The following is a 14,120-nucleotide window of genomic DNA, read 5'->3' on the forward strand; positions in this document are numbered from 1 at the left end:
ACCAGCAGCAGCACAGAAGTAAGGGTGGCAATACCATCCCATGCCACCCTTAGTTCTGCACTGCTGCCTTCAGAGCTGGGCAGCCGGAGTGTGGCGGCTGATGGCCGAGGGCTCCGCTCTGAAGGCAGAAGCACAGAAGTAAGGGTGACAATACTGAGACCCCCCTACAATAATCTTGCAACCCTCCTCAAAGGCCCTTTTTGGGTCAGGAGCCCTACCGTTACCACACCGTGAAATTTCAGATTGAAATATCTGAAATCATTAAATTTATGATTTTTAAAATCCTATGACCATGAAATTGACTAAAATGGAGCGTGAATTTGGTAGGGCCCTACTGATTAGAAGTAAAACAATCCATACTGTTTCACTGAAAGGAGAGGGGAAAACAGGTAAAGTTACCCTTGTGAATCGTTGTAACTCCCAGTGTCAGTTGCAATAAAAAATGCAGAATGTGCAGCAGTATGTGCAAGGAAATTGCTTTCACTGCATGCCAAAAGGATAACAAATGGTGTTCATTGCTGTTAAATGCTTTAGCACAGGGGTAAGCAACCTATGGCACATGTGCCGAAGGCAGCACGCGAGCTGATTTTCAGTGGCACTCACGCTACCCGGGTCCTGGCCATCGGTTCGGGGGGCTCTGCATTTTAATTTAATTTTAAATGAAGCTTCTTAAACATTTTAAAAACCTTATTTACTTTACTTACAACAATAGTTTAGTTATATATTATAAACTTATAGAAAGAGACCTTCTAAAAACGTTAAAATGTATTACTGGCACACGAAACCTTAAAGTAGAGTGAATAAATGAAGACTCGGCACACCACTTCTGAAAGGTTGCCGACCCCTGCTTTAGCATGTTAGGTGCTTGATCATGCAAAGTTCTGAGCACTCTGGGCCAATCCAGCAGCACGTGTTTAACATCAAGCACTTGAGTAGTCCATTGATTTCAATGGACAACTCAAGTGCTTGACATTAAACACATTGTGACGGGTTGGATCACAGAAACCCCCTTGGGAGCTGCCACCTAATGTGCAAAGACTACCCCTGCTTCTGTTTTCCCTGCCAGCTCAGGACTCCAGTACCCTGTCTTGCTGAGCCAGACACTCCAATCTGCTGCAACACCGACCCAGGGTCTGAATCACTTGTCCCAAAGCTGCAAGTTTACCTGAAAACAGCTCATAGAAGTGTGCTTGTCTTTAGCACTCAGATGCCCAACTCCCAATGGGGTCTAAACCCAGATAAATCCGTTTTACCCTGCATAAAGCTTATGCAGGGCAAACTCATAAATTGTTCGCCCTCTATAACACTGATAGAGAGATATGCACAGTTGTTTGCTTCCTCAGGTATTAATACATACTCTGAGTAAATTACTAAATAAAAAGTGATTTTATTAAATACAGACAGTAGGATTTATGTGATTCAAAGTAGTAACACACAGAACAAAGTAAGTCACAAGCAAAATAAAATAAAATGCGCAAATCTATGCCTAATCAAACTGAATACAGATAATCTCACCCTCAGAGATGCTTCAGTAAGCTTTTTCTCAGACTGGACACCTTCCAGGCCTGGGCACAATTCTTTCCCCTGGTACAGCTCTTGTTCCAGCTCAGGTGATAGCTAGGGAATTCTTCATGATGGCTTCTCTCCATCTCTGTTCTCTTCCACCCCTTTATATATCTTTTGCATAAGGCGGGAACCCTTTGTCCCTCTGGGTTTCCACCCCCCCTCACTGGAAAAGCACCAGGTTAAAGATGGATTCCAGTTCAGGTGACATGATCACATGTCACTGCAAGACTTCATTACTCACTTGCCAGCACACACATATACAGGGAGACTCACAGGTAAACAGCCATCTGCAGACAATGGGAGTCATCAAGATTCCAAACCATCATTAATGGCCCACACTTTACATAATTACAATAGGCCCTCAGAGTTACATTTTATATTTCTAGTTTTAGATACAAGAGTGGTACATTTATACAAATCAGATGATCATACTCAGTAGATTATAAGCTTTGTAATGATACCTTACAAGAGACCTTTTGCATGAAGCATATCCCAGTTACGTTATATTCACTTATTACGGTATTTTCTCTAAAACTATCCCAGTTACATTATATTGACTTATTATCAAGTTTTTATAAAACCATATAGACTGCACAACGTCACACACATGCTTTGCTGGAGTGCCACAGAGTGCTCAGCACTTTGCAGGATTGAGCCTTATCCCAGATCCTCTGCACAGTGCCCAGCCTAGGTATCACAGCAGGGCATGGAGCTGGAGGAAGGGGAGGAGGAATCCCCCACATGCCAAACAGCAGGAATGGAGCCTCCATAGTTGGTATGTCAGTGTAAGAACTACAGTTCACTCTGTGAACCTAGTTGCCACCCTGTTGGCGAGAGAGGAGGATGAGGGGCTGTGTAGTGGTTCTGGGGCCATGTCCAGAAGAGTGGGCAGAAACTGAGACAAATGGCCTAATTTTGGTCCCTGCACTAAGTATGAGTAAATTGGCTTGGCACAGGTGGACGGGGCACGTTCAGTGGTGTCAGGGAATGGACACCTCCTCCTAAGGTGCAGAGCAGCCTCTCAGTGGTGTTCACTGCATCTGCATAGTCACACATCTCCCAGCCAATCACACTACCCGTATCTTACCAAGGAGCCCTTGCAGCAGGCTCCCAAAATCCTGCCTCCCCTTGTGCAGCAGAACTTTATTGGTTCTGCTGCCTGTCAGGATTTCCATGACATGGAGGTGGCGGATAGGATTTGTCCCTGAAACACACTGGTTTGTAAAATAACATTTGCAGGATGAAATTCACAAAATACATCTGTTCCATTTGCTCCATTTGGAGAAACTACTAGGACTTCCATAGAAATATCTTTTATTAGATGGTATTTATTATTCATCAGTTGTACCCTGTATCTAACATGCTGCTACTTCAGTATTCGGAACTACAGCACCTTAAAAGCTAAAGTGAGTTGAACCACTTCTGCATTGCTGTTGATGCAATGATAGATGGTCTGTTATTTTGCATCTGGATTTGTAAGTGTCCCTGATTTGCAGGAACATCACTGTTTTGTACCACTGCTTTTCCTCATTAAGAACTGGTGATTAGTATAGTAAAATATGAAAGATTTTAAGGGCTTTCTTTGGTCACACCATTTCTATTTGCAGCCACAGAATATTTATCTCCCCCCCCCCCAACAACTGATTTACTTTTATTAATGTTGATCTTTACTACCATGTCAGAGAAATGTGTAAAATATATCCACATACTGTCACCAGCTATAGGGTCAAATCTGCAGTCCTTAGTCAAAAATCCCACTAAAATAGAGCCGTTCCCTCCCCAAATAATTTTCACAGTCCACACCACAAATAGCCAGCAGCATTCTCTGTTCTACTCAGATACTTTACAGCGCACATCCCTATAGTATCTGAGCAGGCAGCATGTGCCCCACTCTGTCCAAGTAGGAGAAACTTGACTCCCTGCCTAGTACATCCCTGCCTGTTTTCCCTTGGCTAATGTCCTGACACAACTTGAATCCAGACTCAAGATGCATCTCCACACTGCCAGCACATGGCCAGCCAGCAATCAGCTGTATGCTTTGCATCCTGCTGCTCACTGCTGTGTCAGGGCCCACTCCACCTCTGTGCTGCAGATCCCAAGAATAATCTTAATCCTCCCTTCTCCCCAGCTCCTGCAATATCTCTACCTTTATTTGCTCTGATTTATACTTTCCACTATCAACCTTGCTAAGATGGGTCATTTCCAAAGAGCTTTCCAGTCAAGGGCCACCCTCTACCCTCCTCCCCCCACCCCCCTCCCCACCCCTCCGGCATCCAAGTCACAGTTTTAACAGCTGAAAGCATGCCATGCAGCTCCCTCCTGCCCTGTATGTTTTGTCATCAATCTTGCCCCATTCATACAGCTTTCTGTGGGAGGAGAGCCTCGCCCCCAGGGAAGAGCAAAGGTTCAATATCAAATGTGCACTTTAAATGACACATTTGTGTTCAGTGCCAAAACAGGCAGCCTCCATCGGTTCACGGTGCATCAAAAACAGTCAGTTTCACACCCTGATATTTACTCTGGTGGATGCTCCCAATCCCAGTTATATCACTTGTGCCCCAGTAAACCGTCGTTACCTTCACCTCTCTTGCTGCTTGTGTTCATATGACACACAAGCAAAGAGCGGGAGATTATAGGTCTGAATATGCTATAATGAACAAAATGTATTTCATTGACCAAAACAAGTACCTCTTGATTCAGCAGATCACTCACTAAACACAGCAGGCCAGATCTTTGGCCCTTTCAAAGGCTCCTTTGCACTGCTTTTAGATGCCTTACCGCAGTAAATGATGATTTCCCTATTGTAGAGGAATCTTCAATAGCTGTAGGGCTGGCTATGCCAGCCTTACACCACTCTCCTTTCTGGAGCAGATTGGGGATGAAGAGAGGGTGATTCTGGCCAGCAAAGTGGCTTCTTGAGCACTGCTGTCCACCAGTAGAAGTTAGAGCAGTCTTAAGAGCAAAAATGATATTAAGATACGGAGCCACTGGGTCAGTGGTTCTCAACCTTTTTCTAGCTGAGACTCAAAATCCATACATGGTTTCTTGCAATGCCCCACCGAGTCCTACAACCCTTTGCAATTACACAGCAAAAAGCATGTCTGAGTTTGGGTGCTAGCAAGGGGTTTCTGAGATTTGGGGCAAGGCAGAGGCATCAGGAGGAAAGGTCATGGCATGAGCTGCCTTTTGCTTTCCCTGCCCAGGCTCCTAGCAAACCAATGATTTCGGTATTTCCTTAGCTGGTAGGGTATGACATCCTCCCACCATTGCTCTCTTCTGCTTTGCATACCAACAGGTGAGAAGTGCTGCTCTAGATTACTAATTCAGAACCAGATTAAGTCAGCAGTGACTAAAAACTGTTCCCATCTGATGGTAGTTTTATGGCCAATGTGAAATGTGTTGGAGGTCTCAGCCCAGCGTTTAGCAGACAGGTGTCTGTTTCACCAATATCACCATTACAACTGGCACTACTTAACACCCTGGATGTCATACTCAACCAAGGTCAAAGACTAGGTGCAGGATCTAGAGACCAATCTACCCTCCCACCGGGAGGTGACCCCTTTAGAGCAATGATTAGGGGTGAGTGAAGAAATTTGCATCATTGCTTCACTTGTAAGAAGGCTTGTGGGCCTGATCCAGTTGGAACAGAGCCTAAAAGAGGACATCAGTCTCCAGGGTTGTCAATCGGGCACTTTTCACAAGCATTACATTCACTTCTTTTTTAAATAAAGAAATATAGAAACTATGCTTAAAGTTAAGATATGAAGCTGCCATTTATTTTTCCCTTAACAGAGACGGTATCACTTTGGCACTTAAATCAACCTGAGGCACACACTGATTATTTCCTTTCCAGACTCTGATCTCTTTATAAGTTCCTTTCAGATTAGTGTAGTTATGGCCCTTTTTGTTCCAGTTCATGTAAATACTGATTCTGACTTTGGGTCTGGGTATTTGTTTGTTTTTTAATGCAATACTTACATTACTTTGAACAGCTTTAAAAGCAGAATGTCTTTGAATGTGCTAATAAATGAAAAATCATACCTTCCAAAACGATGTCTTATAAGTTGAAGTGTATAGTGTGGGAATGTTGTTGATATTATTATAGCTCCTTAAAGCATCACAATATGCTTTACCTTGTGTGTCTTTTAAATTCTATACAATAGTGTAAATCTGTATTTCCTCACTAGCTCTATAGTCTTCAGTCTGAGGATTCGATCCTTTAAATACTTACAAATGTGAATAACTTCTTCATTCACTTCAGCAGTCCCATTGAATTGAATGGGACTACTCAAATGAGTAAAGGTACTCATATAAGTGTTGCAGGATCAAGCCTTTAGTTAATAACTGATTGTAATAGTGAGGACACATGGTTAGTAACAGCACCCAGACACCAGCAAATGGGGTCTGTGTTAATGTGGATACATTTATATCCAAGTTATTCAACATTAACATAAATTATTGCTATTATAATTCATGTATAGTATTTGTAACTGAAATACACTAGTCCTGTGAAAGTGTAGTTGCCAGGAAAAGCATTGGGTCTTGCTGTTTTATAGATTATTTGAATTTAGCATTCATTTTAGTTATTGAGGTAAAGCTAGTTTCATAGAGAGGAAAAATGATAGATGAATTGTAATGTTCCTGAATAAGCTGCGTACTGTACATTTGAATTTTGAAACTAGAAATTAAGTTTGTTCAGATGTAGTATTTTTAAATGCCTAGAGGGTTTGTTTGTTTGATTTAATATGTAAAGGAACAAACATAAATTACTTTGAAATTTTACTGTAGAGCTAAATGTACATATAGCATAATGTGGGGGGAAATCATCTGAAAGATTAAATTTAGAAATCATTTCACATAGCTGCTGTTTTGGCTTTATTTTGTTTGCAGTAGTCATAGTAGATACCAGTCAATAACAGATACTTATATCAGTGCCTGAGTTTGCCTGGCTTCTTGTGGTTAAAATAAGTTTTTGCAATGATAAAATTGCTCTTGTAGGTTTGTGTGTGTTTCTGGAAAAAGGCAAAACTACATAAGGTTGTTGAAATAAAGAGAAATATGAAAGTAGCAGGCTTAGAGACTGCTGTGGAAATACAACTACATGAAATAGGGTCTGGGTTTCAACGTATTTTAAATCAATGGGCCTAATTCACTCCTTTACACTGACTATAGTTAATGGGCCAAATTCATCCCTGGTATAATTTAAGTCTATAAATTTCAATGTCAGGCATCTCAGGTTTATATACAGATAATATAGTTTAGTAAGTAAGCAAAAATAGATTATACTTATGGTAGTGTGTCATGTTAGTTCTCAAATTTCCTATGGGTTATTTTTTGATACAAAGAATGAAAAGCAAGTGTCTTAGTGAAATAGGGATATGTGGAGATAAGCACAATGTTGGTACAAAAGGTACCAAAATTAAAAATTTAGGCCTCAGTGCTCCAGACATTTATGAACTCAACCGAATAACTGGGATGACTCGTGTGTAAAGTTAAGTATGTGTGTATATGACTGTAATAAGGTATTGGTTCTGAAATCTGCAAGATATGTGACATTTTCAAAAGGCCTTGTTAAAAATGTTGTTTTTGGTGGTGGTATGTGGATTATTTTGAAAAGTGGGCCAGATTCTGAATGCAGTTGCACTGATAAAAATCCAGAGTAACTCCACTGGTTTCAGTGGAGTCAAAAACATCAAAAGTAGTTCCAAGTTATTTTTACATCCTCTGAGCCACATCCTCAATTGGTATAAATCAGCAGAGTTCCATTGACTTCTCTGGTGCTATTCCAAATTATACCAGGTGAGGAGCTGGGCCCTTGTATTCTAGATCAAGTCATTTAACGTAACATTCAGTATGACTTTATTTTACAAGGTGAAAAGTTACCTAAGGTGCAAACTGTACTACATAGACTATCATTTATATCTATTCACAGGACATGATTTCACTGTATCACTTCATACTTGAAATTCAGTCTGCTATTTTAATATCAGGGTACGAACATGAAAGGTGCGTGTATTACTGTTTCTTTTAAAGGTGCATAATTATTTTTATTCAATGTGCCTAAAAATTCCTATGTGCTCCTCATTCAGCATAAAATATGTGAAACGGTGCCTATATCACCTACAAATGTACAGAAAATGTACTAGTGATTTATCTAATTGTCATTTCCATGTATTGAATTTTTTAGTTAAATATGCATTACACCGAAGGGCTACAAAAAGAAAACTGTGGTATATAACACTTATTATGCCCTCACTGTGCCGGAAATCCTGCAGCCCCCTGTTTAGCTGCTAATGGCCCCATACGCAGTGGAAAAGCTGTTTCTGCTGTGCAGGATGGCTGGAAAGTGGTGCAGCCACACATGGATTCTACAGCACGCTCTCACACAAAGCCTTTTGCTCTAATTGTATGCTTGCTCCATGCCCAAAATTTCTCCCTATGAGGCTTTCTGTTTTAAGAATTCCCTAAGATAGGGCTACTTTACACTGACTTAATTCAAGTTCCTTAAAAAATGTTCCCTTTCAAGCATGCACCTTATCATATAACATATTCGTTAGCTTTTACAAGTACAGATTTATAAAAGTGGTCAAATACAAAAAGTAATAACCTGTCAAAGGACATATTAAAGGCAAAACTAAATCAAGGAACATTGAGGGTTATAGATATTGTGTTATGTCAGAATTACAGTCCTTTAGAAGTGAATGTTTTGCTGCTGGCAGTGCTAAAAACGCAAAGTTGTGTATTTATTGTCAGATGCTGAAGGTTCAATATGAAAAAATCAATATAATAAAAATGTCACAGTGTCACATTCTTTTCAATTGTGCACAAACTATTTCAAAGTAAAAAGGCAAAAAATGGTTTGTATATTTAAAACTGTTTTCTCAGCGTTTACTTCACTTTCGTAGCTATATTTTTCTTTTATCTAAAAATGTAAAATGAATACAAATGCAGTAAGAAATGTATATTAAATACAGACATTTCGCAAGATTGGTTTCTAGCTTTTATGTCTCACAAATACTTTTCCTAGGCAGTGCATATACAGTATAAAGTGAACATATGTATACACACATTATATGCGTGCACGTATCTATGAACAGTTACTTACACAAACTCTTCCTATGCATCCGAAGAAGTGGGCTGTAGCCCACGAAAGCTTATGCTCTAATAAATTTGTTAGTCTCTAAGGTGCCACAAGTACTCCTGTTCTTCTATTAACTACTGATTACATTAGTCTCATTCTGACACTAATGCATGCTTTATTCCTTACTTAGCATGAGTTCATAAGAATAATTTCATAATTTGGCTACTATGGCTCTCAATCCTTCTTAAAAAGATTTTTTTCAATGTCTTATGGCTCAATCCTGCAACCCTTTGTAATTGTAAATAAGAAGTGGGCAGCATTATCTTCTTTAAATGTAAACAAACTCCTTTGTCTTAGCGATTGGCTGAATAAGTATGACTGAGTGGATTTGTAGGCTCTAAGGTTTTACATTGTTTTGTTTTTGAGTGCAGTTATGTAACAAAAAAAATCTACATTGTAAGTTGCAATTTTACGATAGAGATTGCATTACAGTACTTGTATGAGGTGAATTGAAAAATACGATTTCTTTTGTTTATCATTTTTACAGTGCAAATATTTGTAATAAAAATAATGTAAAGTGAGCACTGTACACTTTGTATTCTGTGTTGTAATTTAAATCAATATATTTGAAAATGTAGAAAAACATCCAAAAATATTTAATAAATTTCAATTGGTATTCCATTGTTTTATAGTGCGATTAAAACTGCGATTAATCACGGTTAATTTTTGAGTTAATCACGTGCGTTAACTGCAATTAATCAACAGCCCTAATATATATATCAACATTAATATTTTAAAAAACTCTACCAATACAAGATACTCCACTGCACATGCTTTGCTCCCTGAGGAGAGGATGAGAGAACAAACAACACATGGCAAATGTTAGTCACGTTGCACCACTGGAAGATGCTCAGATACTACTGCCATGAGCACAGTTAAAGAACTTTGACAGAATAGAAACAGAATAGAATAAAGGCCTCTTAACCCAGTTTATGGACTGAAATAACTACTGTAACCCCTCTGTAGTCTCTTTGCCCACAGAACTTTGGATGCAATGACCTCACTCTTAGCCTACCTCCAGCTACACCCTCCATTGTGGCCCCTTTTGGCCACTTGTGTGGACACTGCTCTTGCATCTATCCCACAATACAGAGACACCACTGAGGGCCTTGGGTGGGCTCTAATTTCATCCTTTAAGTATATCTCTGCCAGAATTGTTAAAACTGAAAAAAAAAACCAGTTTTACCAGGATAAACTGATTAATAACCTAATGATATTAACAGAGACTAGAACCAAAATTCTGGGGGAGTCATGCCTGTTAAAATTAAATAAACTTCAAATAAGGATGTCACAGTGATCAAAGTAACCTTTCATTACAGATAGATATATAACTAGATGTAATATTTCACAATCTAACTACTTAGTAATGGGATAATTTCATGCCATTCTAACTGCACAGCATTTTCTGGGTATCACTGAAGGATAGCTAGTTAGCCATCTATGAAATGGATGTCATCATGTTTAAAGTATACTTTTCTATATAACAAAATGCGCTATCTGCATTACTTATAACACAGATTATTACAACTAAAACATTATAGTTAACTGACCTTTAATTCAGACAATGAAAATTAACTACTCAGTTCCACTTCTTTCTTTATACGTTCAGTAAGCCTTTATTTTCACTTTCTGGCTGCCATGCGCTAGAACAATGCTACAGTGAAGTGCTCTGCGGTCCTTGGATGGGAGGAATTACACTATTATTATTAGCACACTTCATCGTTGGAGGATCTGAAAGTTCTTTACTGATTTATTTTTCAATGTATAATGTGCCAATCAGAACTTCTAGGCATATAAACAAAAAGTTAAATTACATACTTTAATTCAGTCTCAGATTGACACAATGTCAAACTCAAAAACTTCTGTCCATCAATCCAGAATGCTACCTTTTTTCAACCTTTTCGCTCTCATTCTATTAGAGAGAGAGAGAGAGAGAGAGATACTTTTTAGCTTGCCCTAATGTAAATAAATACAAGCTCTTTTGAGCAGGGGTAGAAGCAAATTCCAGAATCAACTGAGAGGCCCTGAAACTATATATAATACCACACCTATATATCTAGAAAGTGTTAGCTCAAGCACCCCAGCAAATCTCAACTTCTGCGTTAGAGCACTAAATCAGAGGTGGTCACTTAGATAACCAGGACCACAAGGCTTTCCAGATCAAAAATCTTGTATTGCACCCAGAAATCAGCAGGGACCCATTGAAGTCTACAAAGCACAGATATAATAACCTCCATACATGACATACCATTAATTAAAACAGCAGGCACATCCTTCGCTAGCTGACTTTCCAAGTGGTTTATAAGCATACTCCAAGTAGAGCACATTGCATTAGTTCATCCTGAAGATTACAAAGGCATGCATAACTTTGGTGAGGGCCATATCTGAAAGGAACAGTCACAACCACCTCACCAAACAGAGATGAAAAAAGGAATGTTGGTTACTGCTGTTATCTGAGAATCAGCTGAAGGTCTGATAACCATGCTGCAAACCTTATCAACAACAAAAAAAACACCTTGGCTGAAGTAGCTGATGTCACCTCCTCTGGTTGTTTTCCCCAGCTAACCATCATTCCTGCCTTAAGCAGATCAAACCTCAGCCAACTATTCCTCAGCACAATCTCAGCCAGACACTGAAATATATTACTGCCTGGGTTCACTATCTAGTTTAGGTTCTCATCACCACAGTATATGAGCATCTCACAGTCATTAATGCATTTATCCTGCTTACTCCCCTGTGAGATAGAGAAGTGCTATTATCTCTGTTCTACAGCTGTGGAAACGAGACACAAAGAAACTAAGGGCCAGATTTACAAAGGTACTCAAGCACCTAAAGATGTAGATAGGCATCTAGTGAGATTTACAAAAAAGCCTAGGCACATAACTCCCATGGATTTTCATTTAATTTCACCTAATTCCCATTGATCGCCCCAGCAGCCTCCCATACAGAGCAGAGTGACAAGACAGCTCGCCACATAAGAGAACCCTGGGAGCAACTGAATAATTGCCCATCAGCACTCTCTGTGCCCTCTAAGAAAAAAAGAAATAGAGCCAATCCAGTATGACACAATCCATCAATAGTAAGGTCTGCAATTACTTCAGCAATACTTCATGGCCAATGGTTCGAAAGGCAAAAAGAGTCAGTGTGGCTGGTCTATGTCCATAGTCAGAAGGAAAGCACTGACCAAGACCAATGCAGTCTGACATACGCTCAAGTCTAAAATCGAACTGAAAGGGTCAAGAAAATCTGAGAACTCTTGCTAATACTAGAGCTGCTTTGGCACAACCTTCTCAATAGCCCGCCCCATCTCAAAAAAGGAAGGTTTTTACGAACTATGACCTGATCCTCACACAAAAATCCAAGGTAAAGCCATATCACAGCCCTTTACGCAGGAATAATTTTGCATACTATTGAAACGCAGCCATTTGTGGAGTGGCACACAGTAGGTCTTTTAGCAGAACAGCAAAATTACATAACAATTTAGGGCAAGAATTAATTAAGAATAGTGTAGCCAAGTGAAACTGACGGTGAAATTTTTGGTAGGCAGAATGTAGGAATATCAGAATTGTCATACTGGATCAGACTAGTGGTCTGTCTTGTGGTCCTATCTCTCACATTGGCCAGTACCAGATGCTGCAGAAAAAGGTTCAAGAAACCCCATCATGGACAATTATGGAATAACATGTTTATAGAGGGGTAGCCGTGTTAGTCTGAATCTGTAAAAAGCAATAGAGGGTCCTGTGGCACCTTTAAGACCCTTGCGTCTGATGAAGAGGGCATTCACCCACGAAAGCTTATGCTCCAATACTTCTGTTAGTCTTAAAGGTGCCACAGGACCCTCTGATGTTTATAGAGGAAGTTTCTTCCTAACCCTCATCAGTTAGGGGCTTACTTATGCCCTGCAGCATGAGGGTTTCTCTATGCTGTTCATTATTTTACATCCTTCCATCATATCCCATCCTTTTTCTCTCTTCTCTAAACAATCCAAATTTTTCCATCTCTTTTCATGGAAGTCTTTCCTGTAATCATTTTCATCATCCATTGCTGAGTGCCCTTAATTTCTGTTATAACCTGGTTAATATAGAGCAGAGGTTCTCAAACTGTGGTCCGCGAGCTCCATTCAGGTGGTTCACGGATAGTTCCCTCTAAGCTGTGCACCTGGGCGGCCACACACCTAATTAGTGGAGCCGCGCAGGCGTGGCTCCACTAATTAGGTGCCTGGACCCTGGAGAAGACGCACATGTAAGGTGAGGTGGTGGCCTTGGGGGGAATAGGTGGTAGGTGGGAGTGGAATGAGAAGAGGGGGGAATTTGGGACATGCAGGGCTGCAGTGGCCAGAGAAAGGTGACTTTCCCCAGCTGCAGGACTGCAGCTGTCAGGGAGAGACGGCCATCCTTCCCAGCCTCAGCTCTGTGGCTGCTGTGGTGGGGAAGAGACCCCCTTCCTTCCCAGCCCCAGCTTGGGAGCTGCCGCAGTGGGGGAGACTCTCCTCCCTCCCAGCCAGGGAAAGAGGGCACATCCATCGCATTAGAAAGGTAAGACTACTGATATTAAAATATGAGTTGTATGCTTTTATTTCTAGAACAAAAAACTTTAATTATTATTGCGGTTTTTTTATATAGCACTTTTATCCAAAGTGCTTTACAATAGTTAGCTAACGGTACAAACAACATTTGGAAAGATCATTAAGTGGTCCACCGAGGCCCTCAGCAATTTTCAAGTGGTCCGTTGGAAAAAAAAAGTTTGAGAACCACTGAGATAGAATGACCAGATCTGAACAAAGTATTCTAGGTAAGGGCATACAATTGTTCCATATAAAGACATATTTTCTGTATTATTCTCCATCCCATTCTCTATATATCCTAATATTGTTTGGTTTTGGTTTTTTAACACTCTGCTGTACGTTGAGCAGAGGTTTTGAGACACCCAGAATGGTGTCCAAGTCTTTTTCTAAAATGACGATGGTTAATTTAGAACACAGCAATGTGTAGAAGTAGTTAAATTTTTTCCTTCCAGTGCACATCACCTTGCATTTCTCAATAATGAATTTCATTTGCCATTGTGGTGTGTATTCACCTGCCTTTATTAGAGCTCGCTGAAGTTCTTCACAATCTTCTCTTGTCTTGTCAAAATTTAATAATTTTGTAATTTCTACAGTGTTGCTATCTCACTCTTCATTTCCTTTCCCAGCTACTGATAAGTATGTTCAACACCACCAATCCTAGTAAGGAAATTTGGGAACATTATGTTAAAAATTGACCATATTTTCCTAATCTCAGTTTTCTGCCTCTTAGGCCTTCTCTTCATTGGGAGGGGGATGGCGGGGGGAGAAAGTGTTCTTATCACGGGTTATCTAATACCCATGGTAAAATCACAGTGAAGACAAGGCAGTTTATATTTTAACACATATTAG

Source organism: Terrapene carolina, unplaced genomic scaffold (assembly GCF_002925995.2).
Source record: "Terrapene carolina triunguis isolate 2854851 unplaced genomic scaffold, T_m_triunguis-2.0 Scaffold84, whole genome shotgun sequence".
Lineage (NCBI taxonomy): Eukaryota > Metazoa > Chordata > Testudines > Emydidae > Terrapene > Terrapene triunguis.